General features: G+C 45.8%; 1 protein-coding gene across 7 annotated transcripts in view; it reads left to right on the top strand.

Annotated features, from left to right (window-relative positions):
* Window positions 1–26,823, top strand: part of Tln2 (talin 2) — a 416,961-nt gene that overhangs the window by 69,254 nt on the left and 320,884 nt on the right. For all 7 annotated transcript variants that reach the window (XM_011242813.3, XM_011242812.3, XM_006511438.4 and 4 more), the window contains one exon: window positions 5,089–5,178. The gene's annotated coding sequence lies outside the window, so the exon portion shown is untranslated. Of the gene's footprint in view, window positions 1–5,088; window positions 5,179–26,823 lie in introns of those variants that run through there.

Raw genomic sequence — 26,823 nt, 5'->3', positions numbered from 1 at the left:
GGCACGCATGTACCCACCCATAGCTATGTATATACACCCTTTAGAAGGTTCTGTTGCCAAGGTGACTTCAGCCCCCCCCCCCCACTTGCTCCTTTACTCTTTATGATCCTTCCTCTTCCTAACATGGGATGATACCTCATGAACGCCCTGTATAGATATGGGCCTCATGGCCGTGAACTCCATCCCCTCTAGAACCATAAGAAATAATGTGTTTTATTACTTTTAAAAATAAATCGTCTGGGTTTCAAGTCTCTGTTTTAGCAACACAAAAGGAATGAAGATATTAACTTAAAGTGACAAACTCTGTCTCCAGTGAGATTTTCATAACAGTTTGGATGGCTTGCTCTTACTAATGTGGTCAAGATGCGTCTGGTGAACATGGGGAGGGCTAGAGATTGAGACGTACTGCTCACATCTCTGCCTTTTAGCCATTTCTGGCTGATGGATGACTTGCTTTGATTCAGCCAATGAACAAAATTTTCATAGGGAAGGCAAAGAAAAGATGAGGTACTGGAGCAGGAGAATGACGGAACCCGGGTTCAGCATCTCCATCAGAGGAAGCAGGGTCCTCCCAGATCTGCAGAAGGTCTGGTCCTTCCCTTGCCCCTCAGCTGCTAGGGACAACATAAGGACACAATGTGCCTTACGAAATAGACTTGCAGAATGTGTCAGAGAAGACCCTTGGGTACACAGATACCTAGGGCTGGCCCAGCATGGCATGAGTGCAGAATGCAGGACTGGCCAGGGTGTAGACTTTCCAAAGCAAAGATATATTTATAGATGATGTCCCTAGAGCCTTCTGCTTTGCCAGTCAGACCCCACCCTTGACCAGCTCTGGGTCTTGCTTCATATTTTTCTGGCATCTCAAAGTAGGGCTGATAATAATTCTGAAATAGCCCTGGGAGATCCTGTCACAGACACAAATCTGTTTTGTTTGTTTGTTTTTAATGTTTATTATGATTTATATGTCTAGGCCGAAGTACTGTACCAAGAACCTGCAGTCACATTTAGTTGGGAGACTGAGGAGGATCCCCTGAGCTCCGGAGCTCAAGGCTGGTACAGCTGGGAGGGATTAGTCATAAGGAGTAAGATGGATACTCATGGACTTCCCACCCTATGTCCCCCTAAGAGGTGACCAGCATCTCTGTGTCTTGAAATGAAACCATGAATTATTTCTTTACAGAGGGCCCAGATAGTTATGCTTTGTGAATTGCAGGAAAGTAGTCTCATACCTCAGATATGAAAAAACAGTATGTAAAATATAACAGATTTTTATGGGGAAAACACTCTTAATTTTGAATGAAATATGATCTGAGACAGGAATTTTCAGAAAACAAAATTATAGGACTGGAGAGACAGTTCTGATCTTCCAGAAGACCCAACCAAATTCCGTCCCAGCACCCATATCTGGTGATCCATACCTTCTTCTAACTACAGGTCCAGGGGTCTAAAACCCTCTATTGGCCTTCAAGGGCACCTGCAGACATGTGGTACACATACAGATAGATAGGCATTCACAAACATATAAAAATAAATCTTTAAGAATAGAAACCAAAGGGCTGGAGAGATGGCTCAGCAGTTAAGAGTGCATACTGTTCCCGTTCGGTTCCCAGGACCCACACTGAGCAACACACAACCATCTGTAAGTCCAGCTCCAGAGGCACTGAGGCTCTGTACACACCTGCGTGTGTTTGCATGTATTCCTGCCTCCATGCACGTAAGTGAAAGGGAAATAAATCCTCTCTTTAAAAGAAACAAAACTATGTTTAAAGTTCACTAAAATATGGCATGTTCATAAAAATGTTTAGTAATTTTTTTAGCTTCATGAACAACAAAATGATTGCTGCCCATATTCTTTTATCTGTTTATTTTCACTTTCTTTTTATTGAAAACAAATTATAGTCTCACATAATATGTCCTGATTACTGTTTCCCCTCCCTCTCCCCCTCCCAGTTTCTCCCCTGCAGTCCCTCTCATTTTATTAGAAGTATGCATATTTTTATGCACTTTTATTTATTATTGTTAGTATTAATCTTAGAAATTTAAATGCTGAGCCTGAGCCTAGCTTTGTAAGAAGGTCCATCCTGAAGCTGTTAGAAGAGGCTTCCAGCAGTCCCGAGGAAGTCTGGCTATGAGGAGAGCCACGCTGTGCACTGCACCTGCTGCAGGAAGCCAGTATTCTCTGATCATGTGATCACGTCCCAAAACAGGTCTCCTCCATTCACAACTCCACTTGCAGAGAACTTGGGGTTGCTGAGAGAATTATAGAAGAGAACTCCTGGAATATGGTACTGGAGGGGGTTACACTGAGGAACAGAGAATTTGAGGTCAGGGTCCCTTGACACTGGATGCACAGTCTGACTGTGTTTTCCTTTCAAGGGTAAAGGTCCGCTGACCTTCAGAGGAGTCCGGGCTGCTTCCTATTCCTGATCCCTTGTCTCCCTTAAGGCTAAGGAGCGTCATGGACATTGTGGGAGGGGTTTATGTGTTGGTTTGGATAGAGCTAGGGACTGCTGACCAATTCTAGTCATGAATTTGGTTTGTCTTCATTAGCTTTGTGGGTCGACTAACTATTGGATGGCAAGTGATGAGTTAGCTATGTGCCTGTGTCCCAGTGTGGAGGCCTTGACCATGCTGTGGGTGGCCTAAGAAGCCTTTGCATTTTTCTATGAAACCTCCATCTCCCTCTTATGATCCAGAGTAAGTAGAATGTGAACACAGGAGGAAAAAAAAATATTGGAACAATTGCTGTAGTTTCCAAACAGATGACCTCACTGTCTGAATTCTGCTTTATGAAAAAAAAAAAAAAACCAAAAAAAACCAAAACCTTAACTTTGCCTTATTTAAAAAAATGGATCTTTGGGGAAACAGATCCAAATTCCCATTTAGTGTGTGTGTTGGCGGGGGGTGGGGGTGGGGGGGGGGGAGGGAGGCTGGAATTGGCTCTACAAACAAAATACAGCCAGCATCACAGTATTACACTAGTTTACCAATGATCAAAGAGACGCTGCGACTCAGATTGGTAAAGACTGGCCTCTGCTTCCTCAAAGTAAGTAAATGCCCTAAACTTTGTGGATGCCAGCTTCATGTGACGGTTATTTGGCCCCCTTTCCCGAGGGTAAGAGAGTTTCCGAATTTTGTATCAGCAGAATGCCTTGGACTTCCCGTCTGCGATCCCTGTCTCACAGGTGAGCTATTATGGCATCCACAGGTTAGGCATACGCTGCAAGGTGCAGTGATTCCTCACGACCAGCTGCAGCTAAAACCCAGGGGGAGAGGCAACCATTTAGAGGATTATGTTTCAACATATAATTAGGTGAAGATTTAATTTAAGAACCCAGACCATAATCAGAAGCCTCATTTCCTACAGAACGAGCACTTTGATTGTCTTATTTCATTTCATCAAAATGAAACAAGACAGGAGTCAGTCTGCTATCCTTTAAGATGCTCTTAATTTCGACGGTCCCTAAGCATTTTCTGGGATGGCTTCTGGTCCCTTGATTCTCATATCAATTAACTTTTGCTCTCTGACCACAGTTCTTGACAGAAACAACTTGGGGAAGGAGAGCTTTCTTTTGGCTCACGGTTTCAGCAGGTTTTGTTCTGTCATTGGGGGTGGGAGGGCACATGGTGGAATTCATGCTGGTGGAAGTATGTGGCAGTCTACTTATTTCCTAGTGGGTCAGAGTTCAGGGCCAGCTCTACCCTTCAAAATTTAGGCCACTGGCTTAATTTAGCTACTCTAAAATTCCTTCGGGTTCCTCAGCTTCCCACCGTAGCACAAGTGGCCGGGGACCACGAGTGAAATGTTAGTCTGTGGGGACCATCTCAGATTTAGGTTCCCCCAGGTCTGCCAACCTCAAGAGCAGAGATGGAATGCTCTCTTCTGTTCTGTGTTCTTTACATCTCAAAGATTCAGATCTGGTCTTTATTTCTTTAGCTTTCTTTAGCCTTTCTTCTTGCTAAAGGCTTTGGATAGTCTTCCTCCATGGTATACAAAAGTTCCGTTTCTTCTAAAACTCTGGTTTCATTTGTTTGTTTGGTCTGTTTGTTTGTTTGTTTGTTGTTTCTTGTTTTGTTTTTGAGGAAAGCCAGGAGCCTCAGTTGGGTTGATACAGGCCTTTTTGGATAAGGATGGGGGATATGAATTGGAGAAATGGTTAAGATTTTGGAACCGCAGACGAATTAGTCTCCTCTCCCATCTAGAGCTAGACAGAATGAGAGAAATATGTGTTTAGACACGGAGTTTTATTAGGAAGGCAACTGCCTGCTGTTGGTTCTGGTTCCAACATGCAGCTGATTTGGAGCAAGGTCTGTCAGCATTCTGAGCCTTAGCCTCATCTCTGAAGAGAGCACCTTCAGTTGCTGGCTTCCAAGAGCTCCTGTACCCCTCAGTCTACAGCAGGGAGATGGAGACTCTTTCTCTGTCTGAAGGAGCTGGGGTAGTTACAGGCTGTGAGGCTGCCCTGAGTCCTGGGACTGGGAACTTCACTCTTTCCTCTTCATAATCTGAAACCCAATCAGGAGTGTTTACTGTTGTGAGGATATTGCTCCCTGCTGTGATAGTTCTTCTTCATTACCAATTTGATGGGAGTTAGCATCACCATGGAAACAAGCCTCTGGGCATGGTTGTGAGAGAGTTTCTAGATTGGGTTAACTAAGGTGGAGAGTCCAGTAAATGTGGGGGACACCATTGTATGGGCTGGAGTCCTGCACTGAAGAGGAAAGAGAGCTGAGCACCAGCGTTCATTGCTCTCCGCTTCCTGCTCCATGCTTCTGCTGCCCTGCTGCCCTGCTGCCCGCACCCTAATGGACTGTACTCTTGAAAAATGAGCCAGGTAAAGGCAGTAGTCTTGGTCAAGAGTTTTATCACAGCAGTGAGTAAGTGAAACTTTGTTCTCGACAGAGTTTCTCTATGTAGCCCTGGTGGTCTTAGAACTGGCTCTGTAGACCAGGCTGGCCTCACACTTAGATCTGCCTGCCTCTGCCTCTCAAGCGCTGGCATTAAAGGTGTGTGCTGCCATGCCTGGCTAACTAATACATTGCTTAATGAGGTCTCTGAACTGACAGTTGTGTTTCTTTTGCCAGTGTGCTGCTGTAGGGTAACATCTGGACTGGAATAGAGGCTCCTCTGGTGCTTGGATGTCCCTAAGTTCCTGGATCGGCTTGTTGAAGACTGTAAGTAATGTCTATGTTGCTGCTTGATGAGACTGAAGAGATTGTGGGTTAAAGAGTCCAGCCAGACCTGGTTGGTGCACCAATTCCCTCCAGCCACAGTTAACCTTCAGCCATTGGCTATGTGTGCCCGATGATAAAACTATGAAATTGGCCCAGTACAAATCATGAAATTACTTAAAACATTATGATTTTTTTGGTGATATCCATTTCCACCTACTTATCTACCCACCTGCCTTTCTACCTATCTCTCATGCTATCTCTATGTATATGGATATGAATATCTATATCTATATAATTGTTGATAACTCAATCATGTGGTACTCTAGCCTGAACTTTGTAGATAACATTGTATTTGCAATGTTCAAAGTTTGGATGAGCCTCTGAGAGCCAGGTTCTTTCATGCCCAGCACCAAAAGCCTTGGAGATAGCAGTTGAAACTCTATGTGTGCCCATTCTGTTTCTACTACCAGCCAGCACCAGAGGCAGATACACCATTTTTACCATCCTGTCTCCTTTCTTCCCTTTTACGGTACTGCAGTTATACTGGCTGTTGCTTCTGGCCTATAGGTAGACAATACACATGATGGGAATGCAGGAACCATGGCCTCCCTAGCAACCTTCTCCCTGGTGCATGTGTGCACCTCCTCGTTCAGCCTGTTCCTTCCCACTGCCACATTTCCCCCCACCTAAATGTTCACACTTGCCTGTCTGTCTGTCTCCATCTCTCTCCATCCTTATCAAATCTTTCTTTGTACTTGCCTCAAGGTGGAGGTCTTCAACAGTCAGTTGGTAGACTGCTCATTCATTTGACACTTATTGAGTACACACCAGTCTTTCAGAATCAATCTGCTGTCATGTCCAACAAGAAGGAAGAGATGACATAAAAACCCAAGTCAACCATCACAGCCCTATCCAAGTAGCCTGGTGGATTCTAGGTACTCTCCGACTGGGTCACTAAAGTACCTTGTTAAAAGGCCAACCCCTTGGGTCATACCCATGTACTGAAACATCACCCTGTACTCCATTGTTCTTCATGTAATATGTTTTCTGTTTTTTTTGGGTTTTTTTTGTTTTTATTTTTGTGTTTTTTCTAGATAGGGTTTCTCTGTATATCTGTGGCTGTTCTAGAACTTACTCTCACTCTGTAGACCAGGATTGGCCTTGAACGCCCAGAGATCCTCTTGTCCCTGTTTCCCAAGTGTTGGAATTAAATGCATGTGTCAGCACTGTTCAGCTCAATTAATATTGTTTTAATAATTAAAATAAACTGTAGACCTACTGTGGGATGACTGGGTGAGACCTGAGAGTCAGCTCTGTTGACATGTTCAAGGTGTCACTCTGATACTGATGGTTTATAGACCATACTTGGGAAATAATGTCTTGAAACTTTACATACAAATATATTGCTTTGATATTCTCAGTACATTATTTGTCATGGAATGTGGCTTAGTGAACCCCTTGACTTGAGAGAGAGAGAAAGAGAGAGAAAGAGAGATAGAGATAGAGATAGAGAGATAGAGAGAGAGAGAGAGAGAGAGAAAGAGAGAGAGAGAGAGAGAGAGAGAGAGAGAGGGGATTCACCAAAGGCCTGGCAGGACTTTCTCTTGTCTTTCATGACTGGTGCTTGTACGTCATTGCAGCTGTTGTAGATTGTGGCTTTAGCTTCTGGATCCTTTTCTTTCATATCACACTGCTTGAATCCATGCCTTGAAACCCTCCAGGGCCTCTGTGCAGGGCTTGCTTTCAGTACCTCTTAAAATAGCTGGGTTCTTTCATTTGGAAGAGGAGGCAGCATCAGCTGGCTGTATGCTGTACCTTCAAGCTGACTGTTAGAGGCCATATTCAGAGTCATAAACAGGGCTCAGAAACCTTAGAGTGAGAGGGTTGAGTGAGGGCTTGAGGGGCGAGATGGTCGGAAAGTGTGACGGGGGCGGGGCTTAAAGGTAAGTCTTGAGTCCATGTGATGAGTGCATCCTGAACTTATGCCTGGGATACCTATGTAGTAATGTACTCTGAATAGCTGGCAAGCCACCTCAGCAGACACTTCCAAATATCTGGTCTCCTTTTTTTTATAAGAACTAGACTGGTTCTTCTGAGTTGTTGACAGTTCAAAAAGCCATATATGGAGTCCTTGCAACATCTGAGATGCTGGAATAAGTGTCTGGTATACATTCTTGCAATGTTTAGGTTGTAGGTGTGCTCACTGATTCAGCGAGGCCTGGGATGAAGGTATTCACTTGGGGTCACACTACAGAAGCATGGCAGTGGTTGATACAGTCTGGGCTGTTGGTCTCAGATGAGTCTCTTTCTATTTTCCCTACTCTTGCTCTCACTACTTGGGCCATGAGTGAAATGGGTTTTCTTTGAGGCAAGTTACCATTCTGTAGAACAGCCGCTGTGAACACGTGGTGGTCCTCCTGTCTCAGCTTCCCATATGCTGGGAGTATAGGGTTGATCCTTATTTACTCCTCATTTATATTTTACTCCCACTTAGACTCACTGTTTCCCTAGGAAGGACTTTCCCAGTGGGACAATATTAAAGTATGTTGGTCTCTTGAGTTCAGGAAGGACTTAGATGGCATGGTACAGTGTTATATGACTTTTGCTGATGAACGAATGTCTATTCAGCTAGGGCACAGATAGTAGACTGAAGAAGTGATTCCACTTACATCTAGCTTAATGGACTAGTGAGTTTATTGGGATTATTGACATGAGCATGGGTGACTCCAAGGCAGCTGTATCTCTGAGAAGTTCACCCTAGGATGGGTGACACCTCACAAAAGCTGTATCCCTGGAACTCCCTGACTAACTTGCAGATAGCTTGGTTGGCTGAAGAGCCCCTCCTCTTGAGCAATTACTTGCTGTTCTTATAGAGAAACCTTGTGAATCATGTAATTTTCAGGATCTCCCTGAGCCTTGCAAGTTGCCTTTACTTGTCTAGTCTTAGGGCCTTCCTTCTCTTCCTGGGAAAGGGCTCTTTCAATTCAGAAGAAATAGCTTTCTAAAAGGCAGACCTAAACAGGAAAGAGACATGCGAATTTGGAGGTTGGGTGTCTTGCCCTGCCCCTGCCAGTCTCACAGGTGGCAGGTGTTGGTGGCTTAGGGATCTATAGCTGTAATTCAATCCTCAGTGGCTCACAGTGGGGAGATAGGAGGTGGAGGGGTCAGGAGTTGACTCACTGTGCCCTAAAGAAAGAATTTCTGGACACCCTGGCACTTCTATATAGAAGATAATCTCCAAGCAGCTTCGCTGAGCTCAGGTTTATTTTGTCTGTTCTATGTCAGACCTGGCATTTTAATGGATTTTAAGTCTTCAATTTGATTTGTCAATATTTGGTTTCATGGTCCTGTGTAGTTCAGGGTTGGGCCAAGCCATTTGTAGAATTGAGTTTATTCATTTAGCCAATTATCCACATGAAGTGTGCACACCGGTTTGCAGACTGCAGGCACTGGCAGATTCAAGCCATGCTCTTGCTTATACTGCAGGCTCTTCTGCTGAACTGCTGCTTCTAACCCTCTGTGGGGGTGTGAGATGCCTGGTGTGCCAGTCATATTTAAACAGTAGTCCCACTTCGTCCTTTTAGGTCCAGAGTTAGCCTTGCTTTTCCATACAGGAATAAAGGCTCTGAGCTAGTGAGAGCCGGGGTCAAAGCCAAGCTTTGCAGTATGGTAACACTCCGGGTCCCCTGGGGCTTGTGGTGGTGTGCCTTCTGAACCTCCCCCCTTCTCACACAGGCTCCCTGACATGGAGAAGTGATTTTGCATTGAAGGCAGTTGTAGATACAGGTTCTTTGACTTCTCCATGTTTATTCTGGCCACACATCCTTCAAGGACTGGCTGCAGTGTCCTCTAGTCCATGTGGCTGTCTGGTTTCCTCCAAGTCTGTTTGATGTTTCATGCCACCTGAAGCCAGCTGCTTTGTCTCTAAACAGTGAGCCCACTGGGGCAGGATGGGGATGCTGCAAGGTTAAATGAGGCTTCACTTACCCCTGAATTCAACACCTAGCCCTAGACTATAAGGGCAGTAAGCATTTATTGCCTGAACCCACTAAAATAGCATCCCTCCATCCATTTGTATCCCTTATTCTAGTCTGCTAGGAGAGGATCAACAAAACATTGTACACATGATGACCAGGAAGGCATGTGGGTTGGAATGCATGTAATGACGAGTCTACACATGAAGCCACATAGCAGATGTCCCTAGGCTTTTGTGACTTGAGGCATGTAGACCTCTCCAGGGTCTTAGGTTATGTGAGGTAATGGCAAAGAACAGGTGGACTGGAAGAGTTTGACTCAAAGTACAATTCTTTCCTATAACACAGGTGCTGTTTGTATTTCCTTTAAACATCTTCTGACTTTATAAAGTTTCAAAAGTAATTTACAACCTTTTGATATTCTGAATTAAAAAATACAAAAAAAGAAAATAAAAGGCCCATAAAACACTGTGCTTAGGCAAAAGACACCGTCAATAAGACAAAAAGACCACCAACAGATTGGGAAAGGATCTTTACCTATCCTAAATCAGATAGGGGACTAATATCCAACATATATAAAGAACTCAAGAAGGTGGACTTCAGAAAATCGAATAACCCCATTAAAAAATGGGGCTCAGAACTGAACAAAGAATTCTCACCTGAGGAATACCGAATGGCAGAGAAGCACCTGAAAAAATGTTCAACATCCTTAATCATCAGGGAAATGCAAATCAAAACAACCCTGAGATTCCACCTCACACCAGTCAGAATGGCTAAGATCAAAAATTCAGGTGACAGCAGATGCTGGCGTGGATGTGGAGAAAGAGGAACACTCCTCCATTGTTGGTGGGATTGCAGGCTTGTACAACCACTCTGGAAATCAGTCTGGCGGTTCCTCAGAAAATTGGACATAGTACTACCGGAGCATCCAGCAATACCTCTCCTGGGCATATATCCAGAAGATGCCCCAACTGGTAAGAAGGACACATGCTCCACTATGTTCATAGCAGCCTTATTTATAATAGCCAGAAGCTGGAAAGAACCCAGATGCCCCTCAACAGAGGAATGGATACAGAAAATGTGGTACATCTACACAATGGAGTACTACTCAGCTATTTAAAAGAATGAATTTATGAAATTCCTAGGCAAATGGATGGACCTGGAGGGCATCATCCTGAGTGAGGTAACACATTCACAAAGGAACTCACACAATATGTACTCACTGATAAGTGGATATTAGCCCCAAACCTAGGATACCCAAGATATAAGATACAATTTGCTAAACACATGAAACTCAAGAAGAATGAAGACTGAAGTGTGGACACTATGCCCCTCCTTAGAATTGGGAACAAAACACCCATGGAAGGAGTTACAGAGACAAAGTTTGGAGCTGAGATGAAAGGATGGACCATGTAGAGACTGCCATATCCAGGGATCCACCCCATAATCAGCATCCAAACGCTGACACCATTGCATACCCTAGCAAGATTTTATCGAAAGGACCCAGATGTAGCTGTCTCTTGTGAGACTATGCCGGGGCCTAGCAAACACAGAAGTGGATGCTCACAGTCAGCTAATGGATGGATCACAGGGCTCCCAATGGAGGAGCTAGAGAAAGAACCCAAGGAGCTAAAGGGATCTGCAACCCTATAGGTGGAACAACATTATGAATTAACCAGTACCCCGGAGCTCTTGACTCTAGCTGCATATGTATCAAAAGATGGCCTAGTCGGCCATCACTGGAAAGAGAGGCCCATTGGACACGCAAACTTTATATGCCCCAGTACAGGGGAACGCCAGGGCCAAAAAGGGGGAGTGGGTGGGTAGGGGAGTTGGGGTGGGTGGGTATGGGGGACTTTTGGTATAGCATTGGAAATATAAATGAGCTAAATACCTAATAAAAAATGGAAAAAAAAAAAACCAAAACACTGTGCTTGCTCACTAGTGGTTTCTGGTCAGGATGCCAGCTATGCCAGCCTTTGGGCCTATGTGTGAGACAAGCATTAATATTGCCAGACTAGCCACTGACTTTCTCTCCTTGTACCTACCTGCCTCCTCTTCTTTCTCCTCCCTCCCGTCCCCTTTCTCCCCTCCCCTCCCTTCCCCTCTCAATCTCCCCTCCCCTCCCCTCTCCCTCTCCCTTCCCCTCCCCTCTCCCTTATCCCTCTCCCTCTCCTCTCCTCTCCTCCCCTTATTTCCTTCCCTCTCTCCCTCTTGGGAGAATGAACATGGGGAAGTGCTTTCCCACTGAGCTATACCCTAAACTTTTCTTTCCCTTTTGAGACTGGGTTTTGCTAAGTTGCCTAGGCTGGCCTTGAACTTTATAGCCCAAGCAGATCTTGAACTCAAGTTTCTCCTGCCTCTGCTTCCCAAAATATAGATCACAGTTACCATGCCTAGCTCCGGTTTTACTCTAGAATGACAGCCTACAGAACTCAAAGCAACAATGCAAGAGTCATCTTCAGTAATAAACCTGTGCCTGTGGGGGAGGGTGTTTTTAGGATGGCAGTGTAATTACCTTCTAGCTTGCCAAGGCAGAGACCCATCTTGTTCTTGTTAGGTCACAGTTCTCTGGCTGCCTCTTTCTCTTAGAGACATGGCCCTACAGCTTTCTCTAGAGAGCTGATAGCAAAGTGTGGGGTCACTTTGCAGTGTCACAGAGCTGCGTTGTCACTCTCCCACCTACAGCTGCAAGCAAGGTCTGCTTCTCAATCTCTACTCAAGGCGATCCTGAGTTAAAACTGACTTCTATCATGCCATATCCCAGCATGTAGGCTATAGCACATACATGGAACTTCCTCCCTCTGGAAACCTGTGAGAGCCAGAAACCCTGTTTGTCCCCTGGATCTGATGAGAACTGACAAGCTTGGAACAGAAAGGTATTGAAGGTTCTTTCCCTTTAGAAATGGTCCCGGTTTTCCTGTCCCTGATGGGGGGTCTATCCTAATGAAGCTTTTCCTCGGTCGTAGAAATCTGCTCTCCCACGGGCAACCGTGTGACTGCAGCTCTCTTAATAAAGCTCTGCTGATGGGATATTCATTTCAACTTCCCTTCTGCAGACCTGCAATACCTCCCTGCCCTGTAAGTAGTGCTGTGTGAGCACCATAGCCACTGCATTCCAGCTGCATGTGCAGTGCTGTGTGAACATCCGCCATAGCCACTGCATTCCAGCTGCATGTGCAGTGCTGTGTGAACACCATAGTCACTGCATTCCAGCTGCATGTGCAGTGCTGTGTGAACACCCACCCTAGCCACTGCATTCCAGCTGCATGTGCAGTGCTGTGTGAACACCCACCCTAGTCACTGCATTCCAGCTGCATGTGTAGTGCTGTGTGAGCACCATAGCCACTGCATTCCAGCTGCATGTGCAGTGCTGTGTGAATACCCACCCTAGTCACTGCATTCCAGCTGCATGTGCAGTGCTGTGTGAACACCCACCCTAGCCACTGCATTCCAGCTGCATGTGCAGTGCTGTGTGAATACCCACCTTAGTCACTGCATTCCAGCTGCATGTGCAGTGCTGTGTGAACACCCGCCATAGTCACTGCATTCCAGCTGCATGTGTAGTGCTGTGTGAGCACTATAGTCACTGCATTCCAGCTGCATGTGCAGTGCTGTGTGAGCACCATAATTGCTGCATTCCAGCAGCTTGTACAGTGCTGTATGAACACCCGCCATAGCCACTGCATTCCAGCTGCATGTGTAGTGCTGTGTGAGCACCATAGTCACTGCATTCCAGCTGCATGTGCAGTGCTGTGTGAACACAATACTTTGCTGGCTTTGTTTCTTGTCTGCACAAGGCCAGATGCTCACTTTTCCTGCTCATTCACAAACCCTACAGCAGACCCAGGGTTGTTCATAAAAAAGGTGCAGTGCAGTCACACAGGTACTATGACTAAGTACCCAAATGCTCTTCATTCCAGCTAGTCTGGGTATTCTGATCTGTTCGATTATTTTGTCAGGAATGATATGTCCAGTGTGATGTGTAGTCAGAATTCTGTCATGTGGGAGCCTGAGATGCAAGTTTCTCTCCATTTACAACCCAATAAATCAAAAACAAAGAAACAAACAGACTCAGGAAATGAATAAGTTGGACAACCTTGTCCTTCCTTACAGAAATTTCATGCCCAGTTATGAATGTTCTTAACTCTGTTTGCTTTATGTGAGGAGTAAAAATACTCTTTAGCTGACATCAAGACTAAATTATGTAATGCCTTCATGAGCCTTTGAGTCTGAGAAAGGGCCTTTATAAATAATGTTACTCTTTGTGATAAAGTTGGAATCTATTAAATAGGTTATATAGTAAGACCCTGATTCCATTCTACTATAACTCTACCAGAGTGTGGTATAAGACATACTGTTTTTATACCAGTAAATGTGTTCCCAGTCACCCAGTCTCACATTCCTGATTAACTTTGTTTGTTTTGAAACAGGGTCTTTCCTTGTTGTCTTGGAACTCTATGTAGACTGGGCTAGCCTTGATCCTCCTGCCTCTGCCTCCCAAATGCTGGAATCAAAGGCTTGTGCCACTACACTGGCTGGACCTTGTGGTTATAGTTTTAACCTTCTCTAACTCCTTCTTTCTTTTGTTTAGTACTGCAACTAACTTCTTTAAAATGATGCTTTTTAAAGCCTGAGATGGTTACGTCTGTAGAATTTCATTCAGGGTCAGAAGAATAGTTTTTAAAATTTCCTGTTAAAAATATAAAGTGTTCCAAGATACGGTGGTACATGCCTTTCATTCTAACACTCAAGAGGTAGAGGCAGGTGGATCTCTGTGAGTTCAAAGCCAGATGGGTGAGTTCCAGGCCAACCAGGGCTACATAGTAAGACACTCCAAAACCAAACCCCAACAAAATATAAAATGTACATCTTTAACCAGGAGGACTTTCAGTAGCATAGAAGATTACTAATATTAAAACCATCTAAGCCGGGCATGGTGGTGCACGCCTTTAATCACAGCACTTGGGAGGCAGAGGCAGGAGGATTTCTGAGTTTGAGGCCAGCCTGGTCTACCGAGTGAGTTCCAGGGCAGTCAGGGCTACACAGAGAAACCCTGTCTCGAAAAAACCAAAAGGAAAAAAAAAAAAGTTATTTTCAAAACGAAATGTGAAAAGTCTAAAATTGTTAGCAGTTTTGGTGTGTGTGTGTGTGTGTGTGTGTGTGTGTGTGTGTGTGTGTGTGTGCGCGCGCGCGCGCCCACGCATTTTAATTGCATATGTGTATGCATGCCCTTCCTAAAAAGTTATCTAGCCAGAAACCTGGGGCCAAGAAGCTTTTTGTGGTCTTGTGGTTCAGCCTCCTAGACTTGCCCAGCCCTTTCCTGCAAGCTCTGCTCCCCTGAGGTTTGGTGGTCTTTGCTTCTGAGAGATGCTTGCATACTAACTAGGCTCAGACCTGGGAGGGGAAGTAAGTTGAGTGTGAAGCTTCTCCTGTCCTTACCCACAGAGGCCTGGCCTTCTCTCTGTGTGGCCCAGTTTTCCTCCCTCCATTCTGCCTTGGGGAGACACTCCTGCAAATGCTTGCTGTGCCCTTGCTGGTCTCTAACATTTGCTGGAAGCACATTTCTCCAAGGCATTGTCAGACTGCATTGCTCCTCCGCAGGCCTCTGTGACAGATCCCATATTTAACAGGAATGATGACACTCCAGGGGATGAGCCTCCTTGGCCTGACTAACCCCCAGCAGGCTGCTTCCTGCCTTGTTCCCTGTGCTCTCTCTGGTCCATCCTTGTTATCAATATCCTTAGAATAGACCAGAACTATTCCTAGCTCAAGTTCTGGCTTATTCATGCCATTTTCTTTAAAAGTGGTGCTACCTTCTCTGGATTGCTCTCCTGGGGGACTCTGCTGTGGGCCTGTGGGCCTGGGCTTTAAAGTGAATGGAAAGCTGGGCTGTCAGAAATAATGGTTTCTCTTTTCTTCTAGGGTTGCCTTGACCTCCCTCTGTAGGAGCTGTTTCTTGCCAGATGTTAGTAGAACAAAGAAGTGGGCGTTCCAAATAGGCTCCGCCCTAACAAGCCCTGTTGACAAAAGCCTCCAGGCTTTGGCAAGGTCTTATTTGTGCTACAGCATAGTAGTCAGGACAGAAGCTGTCCCACCCAGATGTTGTGTTCCATGGAACTATTTCTGTGATAAAAATACCCTCCCTTCTCCGAGCAGAAGCAATGACTTCAGTATCTCCTGCTGAGTAGCCGAGCAAGCCCAGCACCCCTGAGCTGCATTTGGCACTGTGTCCTTTGGCCAGCTGTGTGGCTCCCAAGAGACAAGTGTAGTTGTATGGAGAAGATGTGAGGGAGAGAATGACCTGGGGGAGGGAGGGAGGACGTGATCTTTAAGCAGCTGCTGAACTCTGAGCTAGCTTGAGCCTAATAACAGTGAGCCCCAGGTCCCCTGACCTCAAGCGCTATCACTTAGGGGCCATTTACTTTATTTAAACATAAGTCTTATTTTTTTTTATTTTGTGAATGTTCACACGCATACCTCACGGTTCATTGTAGAGGTCAGAGGATAACTTTCCTCTGTTCCCTTGTTGGATCCAGAAATCAAACTCAGGTTGGCTGGCCTGCCCCGCATGTTCTTTCACACACTGAGCCATCGCACCAGCACCGCTAGCTTATTTTTTTTGAGATGGGGGTCACTTCTCTGGGACCTGGGGCTCAGTGTTATTAGGTTATTCTAGTTGGCCAGCAGGCCTCAGGATCCTCTTGTCTATGTCACCATGCTTGGCCTTTACTTGGCCTTGAGGTCCTCTTGTGTGCACAGCAAGACTTTTACCAAATGAGCCGTCTCCCCACACCACACTTCATTTTTATTTCTAAAAAGAAAGATCTCAGGGTTCTAGAAGCAAAACATGTAAAACAGGGGAAACAAGCAAACCCAGCCCACACAGAGCACATTCATCTCGGGAGCTAATTTTCTGTACAGAGCTTGGGGTCCAGGAGTCTCATCTTTTTCTAGTGGTGTCTCATGGAGGGATGCTATGATCAACAGGTGAGGTCCAGGCTCCATTATCCCATCTATCAGGATGAAACCTTAAATCCCTCGATGGGAGCGTGCTAAGCAGCTCCCCATTACTGTAACAAAATACCCCTGGAAGTTAACTCCTCAGGAGGCAGCTTCATTATGTTTCCTTGTTTCCTGGTTTTAAATCCCTGGTTGCTTGGCTCTGTTGACTGTGGGTCTTTGATGGCATAGTACATTGTGGTTGGAGCATTGTTGCAGCTGGGAAGCAAAAGGACACAGAGACAGAGTTCAGGTCCCAACATTCTCTTCAAGGATACTCTTCCAGTGACCCCAGTTCCTTCCACTAGGCTCTACACTTTAGTTCTGCCACCTCCTTGTGCTACAGACTGTGTCTTAATTTGGGTTTTACTGTTGTGAAGAGACACCATGACCAAGGAAACTCTTATATAAAAAAGAACAGTAAATTGGGGCTGGCTCACAGGTTCAAAGGTTCAGTACATTATCATAAAAGCATGGCGTCGTCCAGGCACATGTGGGGCTGGAGGAGCTGAGATTTCTACATCTTCATCTAAAGGCAGACAGGAAAAATTGGCTTCCAGGCAGCTAGGATGAGGGTCTTAAAGCCCATTCTTTAAGTGACACACCTATTCCAAGGCCACACCCACTCCAACAAGGCCACACCTCCTAATAGTGCTTCTCCCTGGGCCAAGTATATACAAACTACTGTAGACTGGGAACCGAGCCTCCAATACAGGGGCCTGTTAAGGGGCATGCTTACAAAACACAGACACCTCTGTTTCCTCTCTGCTGTGACAGATGACTGTAAACTATAGTACCAATATAGCATCTTCTAGTCCTGCAGACATCTGATATGCATCTCTCTGGGCTAGAATTAGAGTATTGGTGGGGGGTCGGTCCTGTTTCTTCCAGAGATGCCAGGAGAGAATGGAGCCATTTGTCGTCTTTAGTTTCTAGAGCCACCCATGTCCCCAGCACCCCTTCCTCTGTCTTCACATCTCCTTGTGCCATCTCTTCTGCTCAATCACATTTCCCCTTGTGCATGGGAAAGGCCTTTGTCATGCCCTGTGCATATGGATTTAGGATGCCCTCACCCTTTCAGGGTCCTTATTTGATAACTCCTGCAAATCCCATTTGCCAGGTAAGATGATGCCCCCATAGGCTTTACAGATATGGATGCCTCTGAAGTCCATTTTCTGCTGGTCAAGTGTAGTATGTGGTCCAGTGGCTGGCAGGTGGGTAAGTAGCCTAAGCAGATGCAGGGACCCAAGTCTCTCCCTGGTTTCTGTGTTGTGTGATTCACAGTGAGTGACTCCCTTGTAGGCTTTGCCCTTCATTGCAGGCAGCTTAACCCTAAAAAGGAGACCATAGAGCATGAGGAGAGCCAAAAGAGCACCTCCTCCTGTGAGGAGAGGGCAGACCCCACTGCAGGCTCTCCACACTGTGAGACTGTTAGAGTCATGGTTTGTAGTCCATGGATTGAAACAGAAGAGGCAGTCTAGGCAAGCACAAAGTGAGAGTAAAGGCTGATGGGAGATAGGGGGTAGGAATGGGGGATAGGGTAGTGAGTGGGGGATGGTGGTGGGAGCTGCTGAGGGCAAGGGCAATGGTTTGTAGGCTCATGGTTTGATCACAACAGCTTTACAGAGACCACCAGCCAGAAGCAGTGGGGCTAACTAGACTGTGAGAATCACAACAAAATGGCCAAAAATGTGTGTGTGTGTGTGTGTGTGTGTGTGTGTGTGTGTGTGTGTGAATTTGAATAATTGGTGAGTTACTACCCAGCACTGCCAACGAAAACAAATCTTGAATGAGGCCAATTTTCAAATTCTGTCTGATGAAACATAAACAGAGTGTTTACGAAGCAGCCCCACCGCCTGAGCGATTATCTTCAGAAGACAATGTTCAGCCAAATGGCTCCTAATTGATCTCAAAATATTTACTGAGCCTAGCGCTATCTATGATAGGTTCCTATTGAGTTGTTGATTTAGCCCCCAAAAAAGACAGTAAAATATGAATATTCCAGGACTCTCAAAAACAACTGTCACAAACGAGGTGCTAAAGATATAAATACAAAATGCACAGTTCCTTGGCAAAACAGAAAGATGCACATAGAAATCTGTTCCTTTATTTTTTTCCTTGAGCTCAGAATTTGTGAACGTCCAAAACAATTACCCATCAAACTCAGGCAAGAAAAGTCTTTCAAAAGAAATATTCCTTGAAACTTCATGGAGCTACTAACAATTGTAAAATTTGTCATTTTGGAAATCCTGGCTTTTTAACACTCTTTTTTTCCTCTCAGGATTGTAAGTACCTCAGCGTGGTGGTTTCAGAACAGGTTTATAGGCCTGGTGAGGTGGCTCAGCTGGTAGAGGATTTGCCTAGCATGCCTGAAGCCCTGGGTTCACTCTCCACCACTGTGTAAACTGGATATGGTAGCCCTTGGGAGATAGAGGCAGGAGGAACAGAGGTTCAGTGTCATCCTTGAGCCTTTCAGTTCAACCAGAGACCCTGTCTTAGAAAACAAAGCAAACAAAAGGTCTAGGTTTGTAAACCTCTAACTCCCTCCCATTCTGCGTCTCTGCTCAGTTTACTTACCCTTCCATGTGTGCTCAGTTTAGATATGAGTTGCTAATGTATGGGGTACAGTGGAAGTGAGGGCATTGTGACTTCAGAGGCTGAGTCACGAGAGGCATGGTGGCTTTCTTAATCTCTATGATTGCTGGCTGTGAAGCCTGCTGCTATGTTGTAAGGACACTTGGGAGGTCTATATGAGGCTGGGACAGGGGTTCATGTCCATAATCCCAGCGCTTGGGAGGAAGTAGGAAGATCTAGAGTTTGAGTTCTATCTGGCTTACTTGAGACTTTTTATAGCAACAAAGGCAGACCTATAGAGTGAGAAATCAGGGCCTCTGTCTACAGTCAAGAATGCCATCTTAGAGGCAAGACTTCTGCCCTTCTCTAGGCAAGCTGTCCAATGACCCATCCCCAGAGAGAACCATGGGTCTGAGTGAGTACGCTGAGATTCCAGAGAACTGCTGCAAGACTTTTCATCCTGGGTGGAGTTGGATGGGAGACTAGGCAATGGCTGCCTCCATCCTCTAAGGTCCCAAGGACAAACCAAATTTTGATTTTACTAAGTTCTTCCTGGGGAATCAATGAGTTTATTGGTTTACAAAGCATGGGTGAGTGACCCCAAAGCATCCATACTTGAATGTTTACACCCAGCATGGATGGTGGTTCCTTCCAGGACACTAAATACCTCAGCAAGGTATTTACACAGCTGTCCAGATGGAGCACCTTCCTCTAGTCTTCCCCAGCCTGTTTGCTCTAGCTCCTCCCAGAGACCTCAGGTCTGTGTGAAATGAGAGCGGAATTGCATACAACTGGCTGGGAGGAGCTGCCAGATGCTCAGGTGCAGATTCTGGCCCCTCCTTCTCTGAGGGAGAGTCAACAGTCCTCTAGCCCCACCGAGATTGATGGTCTTTTGCAAGGACGAAAAGATGGTCTTTTGCAAGGACGAAAAGAATCTCCACTGATTAGATGAAGATCGTGGCAGTTCAGCTCAGAGACTAGACCTGTACACCAGCATCTGACTCACAGGGACGTGAGGTAATGTTTATTTTAAGCTGGTCCACTTTGGGGTAAGTCTTGGCAACCCTTGTAGTAAACAGTAGACTCAAGACAAGACAGTTAGCACTTTTTGCTGGCACAGGTGTGGTCAGACTCCCTGCGCTGAGTCATCTGTTGGGATGTTACCATTATTTTGCAGCTTAGCTTTTTAAAGAGATGGCTCCCATAATGGCCATGTACGTTCCACCCTTCCCCGCTGTATGTATCCTTTGAAAAGACAGTTCCTAAGATTAAATTGATTAATGGGCTCATTTGTTTCTCAAACACTTTTGTGATTTGTTCTGGGCAGTCCTTAATGTTTGAGCTTGCTTTGTGGACTTATCTTTGTGTGACTCTGGGACTCGGGGCACATGCTTATCCATGTCCTCAGAGGAATCTGTGGTGACAGGAAGCCTTTGGCATATCCTAAAGACAGCTGCTTGGAGAAATAAATACACGCAGGCAGGCAGGCATATGTTCCCCGAGGATGGGCCTGAGCTGGGGTAAAAATTACAGGCACCCCTGGGGAATCCCTAATAGGAAATTGCCCATCTGCCTTAAAAGGGTGCTAGCAATTTCTTATCTTGTGCCTTGGGACCTAAGGTGGTGCTCCAGGGTTGTGTATGTCCTTAATGTTTAAAGAGGAATGCTTTGTTACTTATGGAAGTCTTTCATGAGGAAGGGGCTTTGGCCAAGCACTAAGTATTTCTCTCTCTTTCCTCACCTGCTCTGTGTGTGTGTGTGTGTGTGTGTGTGTGTGTGTCCATACTGTGCAGGTCTGTATGGAGGCGAGAGGTTGATATAAGGTGTCTTCCACAGTCATCCTGTACTTTATACATTGAGGCAGGGTCTCTTGCTTAAACCCAGGACTTGCTGGCTTGGCTAGCCCAGTACACACCAAACCATCAGGAGGCAGAAGATAGAAATGAAAAGACAACAGCAAAGCCGTTATTGAGATATCTAGAGAAAAGGCAAGGCAAACCTTGGAGTTGGCTAGTTGGTAATGTCTATGTGTTTTTGGTCTGTATGGACAGATCCTTAGATAAGAGTGTGATGGGGCAAGTCTGTGATCCTAACACTCAGGAGGATGGTGGGCGTGAAGCCAGCTTGGGATATATAGATAGATAGATAGATAGATAGATAGATAGATAGATAGATAGATAGCAAGATGTGGGGAAGGGTTTTTAGTATAATTAACCTTATGATAAATGTATGCAAAAAGGACGAATTCAGGGGAGATAGCTCGATGGGTAAAGTACTTGCCACATAAGTGCAGTGACCAGAGTTTGGATGTGCAGCCAGCACCCATATACAGAGGAGGTAGATGTGGTACCCTGTCTGTAATCCCAGCCTTGGGAGGCAAGAGATAAGACAAAACCAGGATGTTTGGATGCTGCTAGAATAACTTAGCTAGTTAGACTAGCCAAATGCTTGAGCTCCCAGTTCAAGTGAGAGAGACCCTTCCTCAGCATGTAGTCTGTGATCTTGGGAGCCACACAGCTGGCCTCGAGTATGGACATGTGCATGCATGTATGTGCGCATGCACACACACACAGGTTGCAGAGTAAACAGACTGTAGCCTTGCAACAGATGGATTGGTGTTATCTAGGTCTAGAGCTTGTCAGATGCTCCAAGGTCATTACCACACTTTCACATGGTGGTACTTGGAGATTTCTTAACAGTTACAGGAAAGCGGCTCTGCACCCTTCTGTGGAAGGAGTTCTGGGTGTGCTTGTCCTTGTTCAATAAGTGCCTCTGAGAATGGAGAGGCGGCTTCCCCTTCCGGAGCCTTCTTGCCGAGCTTCTGGAGAGCACATATGTATTTTCATAATAACCTAAGTGTCTTGCTTATAGTAAATTGTGAACCAGCTTGTCTTCAAGTGCTTTTTATAACTTTTACTTGTTACACATGTGCACATAACTAGGATTTAAAAAATATTCAGACTCATAAAATAGAAGCCTCACTACATATTTTTAAAATAATATTTTGTCATAAATGTTTTATTTTCTTCTCTAAAACATTTTCCTTTGGAAATTTAAAGTGTCCCCAAGTTGTTGGGGCTGAAGAGATGGCTCAGCACTTACGAGCATATAGTACCCTTGCAGGGGACCTGAGTCAAGTTAGTCTAGCACCCACAGCAGGTGGCTCATAACCTCCTATAACTCCATTTCCAAGGGAATCCAAAGCCTCTGGTATTCATGGGCACTGTACTCACATAGAAACAACAAGATAATCTCCAAAAAGCCCCTAGATTGTGAAGTCACAGTGAAAAAACTGCAAATACATTCTTATTTTGCACTTCCTTTTTTTCTAAACTGTTGCTTTCTGTCATGGTGGAGATTTTGTAGTCACCGAATTCTACCACAGAGGACTGTTGTCATTCTTATGTCTGCAGAGGTCCTTGTCGTGATGTTTCAAAAGAGGTGCAGTGGCTCCGGGTGACCCTGTGACATTCCCTGCAGTTGGCAACATTTGAGAATTGTAATACACCCTTCCTCCTGACTAGCTGATGGAGATGGGAAGGAGGCTGAGGATATAGTTCAGTGATGCACTGTATGATAAGGGTGATACAGTGCTTGCTAGCATCCAGGAAGGCCTGGTCTAGACGTAGCATGAAATAAACCCCATGTGGTGGTATGTGCCTGTAGTCCCAGCACTGGGAAGGTTGAGGCAGAAGGTAATGCCTGGGCTGCATGAGACCCTGTCAAAACTAAAAAGAAAAAAACTTAGCAGTCCCCAAAGAGAAAACTATTCCATGAATCTGGAGAGAGCTACTTACGAGGATTCCTGGCTCCTTCTGCCCTCTTTGGGGGGCTGAGTAGGATGTTTGCAGCACATGGCTGGAGAGCCAGATAATAGGCACAGAGCATGGTGTGGGAAGCTGGTCCCGGAACAGCTGTCAGCCAGCTGCTGTGCTAGTAACTGGGCAAACAGTGTGCGAGTGTGCATCCGAGACTCTTAAATTGTGTCAGAACGGAGCTATGCAGAACCGTGCGTGGTCCCACATACCTGTCACAAACATCCGAGCTCTGGGCTCACCTCTTCCACCTGCTGGGTTGCTCACTGCAGGCCAGGGTCAAAGCCACCATCCCTTTGGAAACTGTGGTGATGTACCCTTCTCCTGTAATGCTGGACTGGATGATGCAGGTGACCCTATGGCAGACTGGCAAAGACACCTCATGAACTTCTGTTCTCTCTGCAATTACGTTATCATCCAGTGTAGGGTGATTTGAGCAGGTTATTGCCAGGAAGACTCTATTACAAAAGTGCTCCAAATCTTTCTAGTGTACTGTATAGAAGTGGACCAGCCAGTACCTAGCACTAGTGCAGGTGAATAGCACTAGAGGGAAGATGCAGGCTGGGGGTGGGGGTTTCTTTTAAATGTGTCAGGATTAGGGACCTGGCCTCCTTTGGACCAGCTCAGACTGAAATGATTTACTTCCAGGAACATACATACTTAGAGGCCAATTGGGAGGCTGGCCAGTGGATTTTCATATGAACTTTATCTTTGTGCTTTCTTAATTTTTTTTTTAAATGGCCCAGAGCATCCTCAGACCCATGAGCCCCTGTTTGTGTCCTCAAGGCCATGAGCCTGTGTTTTCCTTTTGGGTTTGATGGACACAGCCTAAAGATATCCTGCTCTTACAGCCTTCTTCCCAAGGCTTACATGCCCTGCTCTAAAGCAGGGGCATGGCAAAATTGAATTATAGCCTCTAAGCTATGCTGGGCCTCAGCTGGCTCTGTGTGTGTGTGGGGGGGGTTTGAAACAAAGGCAGAGCTTCTCTAGACTAAGGGATGTCCTTTGGGCGGGTGGGTAGGGGTGGGTAGGAATCCGGGCATGTCACTAATCCTCTGAGAAAAGGCTGTGTGACCCTATTTAGAAAAATAGATACACCCTGTTAACCTTTCTTCTCTTAAGAAGGAAAAAATCATTACATGGTAGAGGTTCAGGCCCCATGGGAGAGTTTTCCGGATGATTCTCCATTTTCAGGATCATGTTTCCATGGATGTGATAAAATTATCAGGACTTTCAGACCCCGCCCCATCCACCTTCATGTGTGGGTCCATATCTCTTGCACATCCTAGGTCTTTGTCCAGCTCTGGCAGTCAAGAATCCAGATGATGTTGTAATGTGAGGAGGAAGAAAGGCTCATCTGAGAAGATGTGGCCCCATGTTCCTCCCCCTCTCTACCTTCTTTCCCTCCCACTCTCTCCTCTCATTCTGGCTCAGTGCTGATAAGTGATAGGAGGTTCTGAATACAGTTCTTCAGTATAGCCTAAAGGTGACTTGGTCTCCTTACAGCCCCTCAGCTCCTCCTCCCAGCACTGCTCAGATACAGGTGCTCAGCCTTCCTAGCTACCCTGCCTAGCCAGCCCTCCTTTCCCTGCGTTTCCACACATTTGCCTGTCTCGTCAGCAACAGGTAAAGAAGAATGCACATGGGCTGTACTAGAGTACCCAGGCCCAGCCTGAGCTGCCCCACCCCGCCCTTCTCCCTTCCTGCCACTCTGGACTGCAGAGTCCCTCGCCTTTTCTGCACTCACAGTCACATTTGTGCAGAGCCTTCGAGGTCTCCTGGCTGGAAACCGCACGCCTGGAAGACAGGATGTTGCTCATGTTGTTATTTCCAGCCATTTATCTAGTCATTCATTTCTTTATACAACTACCCTCCCAGGACCGGACAATACAGAGATGAACGTGATGTGTTGAGCCACGTGACAGGGGTTGTAGACTGCTTATTTATTTATTTTTTTTAAGTGGCTGGAATAGGGTTGAGGAAGATAGGAGAAGCCTTCTCCATGAGCTTGCCCCTACATAGCTGCAAAGAGTCTGCCTGCCCCTGGACCCTCTCTGTTGAAGAGGTTTCCCGCCTTCTGCCAGCGGAGTGTAACCTAAGCAAGGCAGGGAAGGGGATCTGGGCTCTTAATGAGATGGGTGTAATCAAAGCATGAAGCTGAATATGCAGAATGGAGTTTGAGGGGCCTTGGAATGTGGATGCAGGGGAAATTGGACCGCTGGTGCTGCAAATGGTCCCAGGCCTGTCACCTGTTTCCCCTGGAGAGCGAGGACTGTTATTACTCATCCTTTTTAAAACAAGCGGTTTTGTGTGTGACAAGCCCTGGGGGACCACATTCCACAGGATCCTTTTATTAACAAAATTGCACTTTGCAGCTAGGCAGGGTGTGGCCGGAGAGCCCTTCCCAGACAGAACCCAGAGGCACCTGCCTGGGTAATTGCATGCTTGCCTTTTGACTTTTTCTCGGTCTTTCAATCACAGATGACCTCTTAGCTGTAATTTCTGGACCCTGCAAAATTTTCTCTTTTTCTCCTCTTTGTAGGTTTTATGAAGCTACACAGGCTATGATAATGATCAGAGCAGTCACCTTGGATACCAATTACGAGTAGATGGGCAGGGTCAAGATTGATTCCATCTATCCCGGGAGTCTCTTGAAGGAGGCAGAACCCAGGTGTTATAGGCCAGCTGGGCAGGACTTTCTTTCTCTCTCTCAGAATCTTCACTGGTCTCGGGAAGCTGTTGGCTCTGAGCTGTCTTGAGAGGGAACCTACTCATTCCTGGGGATCAGAGAGGCTCAGAGAAAATCTGCTCAGAGTGCCTATCTCACTGTGGCTAACTTCCTTAGGATGATCTAGAAGAGGCGACAGGAGACACCCCCTCCCCCTTCCCGAAGAGAGTGTGTTTGAGCAGGTTTCAGGTAAGGCTTGGAATTTGTGCTGTTAAAGAGCTCCGCCGCTGAGTGGGATGGTGGGTCAGGCTGCAGGACTGTGGGCTTGCACCCAGGCTCCACCTGGCTTCCTGCACCGGCTGTCACTTTGTGCTGGGACCCCCTGCTGGGACACTGTTTGTTTTCTGGTCAGTGCATAATAGTTCCTGGAAAGGGTTAACCTAGGTGTTTGTGTTACCAGTCTCTTTTTTAAAAATATGGGTTGTGACTCTTTTTTTCAAAGTTACCTTGCCCTGTATTGCTCAATGCATGCAATATAATGGTGTAGTTTATTTGAATATATGTACTTTATCATATGAGCTGCGTTCTGTTTTATTGTTGTATTAGTCAGGGTTCTCTAGAGTCACAGAACTTATGGATAATTTCTAAATAGTAAAGGAATTTATTGATGACTTACAGTCGGCAGCCCAATTCCCAACAATTGTTCAGTCGCAGCTGTGAATGGAAGTCCAAGGATCTAGCAGTTACTCAGTCTCACGCAGCAAGCAGGCGAAGGAGCAAGAGCTCGAGCTAGACTCCCTTCTTCCAATGTCCTTATATTGTCTCCAGCAGAAGGTGTAGCCCAGATTAAAGGTGTGTCCCACCACACCTTTAATCCCAGATGAAAGGCGTAGCCCAGATTAAAGGTGTGTTCCTTAAACTCGGAGATTCAATCTTCTGGAATCCATAGCCACTATGGCTTAAGATCTTCAAACCAAGATCCAGATAAGGATCTCCAAGCCTCCAGATAAGGGTCACTGGTGAGCCTTCCAATTCCGGATTGTAGTCATTCCAAATATAGTCAAGTTGACAACCAGGAATAACCACTACAATTGTCAACATTGTCTCTGTTTCCATCTTAGGAAATAGTCCCTTTGTCCCTTCTGCACACTTGGAGGCACACTCCCCCACCTCTGCTTTATGACTGTCCCTGAGTTATGTGGTTGATGGTGCAGTTGCTTTGCATGCTATAATTGAATGTGTACATTTCTGACCCCTGAGGGATGAGGCATTTGTTTTGGGCATTCCCTGTGTTTTAGGGTCTCCCTACTATAACCCTTTAAAATTTGTTTGCTGAGGGAATGAATGAATGAGTAAATGAATGTGCTGTGGAGTGGGCGTTCCCAAAAATTCTTAGTGTGCCGACGGCAGTACATATGTGTATTCTCAATAGCTTCCTCCCCAACATATCTAGGGGGTGGCAAAGTGTTTTATTTTCAGCTTGAAATCGGAATCATTGAATGAAGCATTTGGGTCCTTGAGGGTGAAACAAAATGAATGGGAATGAATGGACCCTGCCCGAATTCAGTTGCAAGGCTGGCCGTGTGGAGCACATCTCGGTGACTTACTTATG

Source organism: Mus musculus, chromosome 9 (genome assembly GCF_000001635.26).
Source record: "Mus musculus strain C57BL/6J chromosome 9, GRCm38.p6 C57BL/6J".
Taxonomy (NCBI): Eukaryota; Metazoa; Chordata; class Mammalia; order Rodentia; family Muridae; genus Mus; species Mus musculus.
This window is presented reverse-complemented; position numbering and strand designations above follow the sequence as displayed.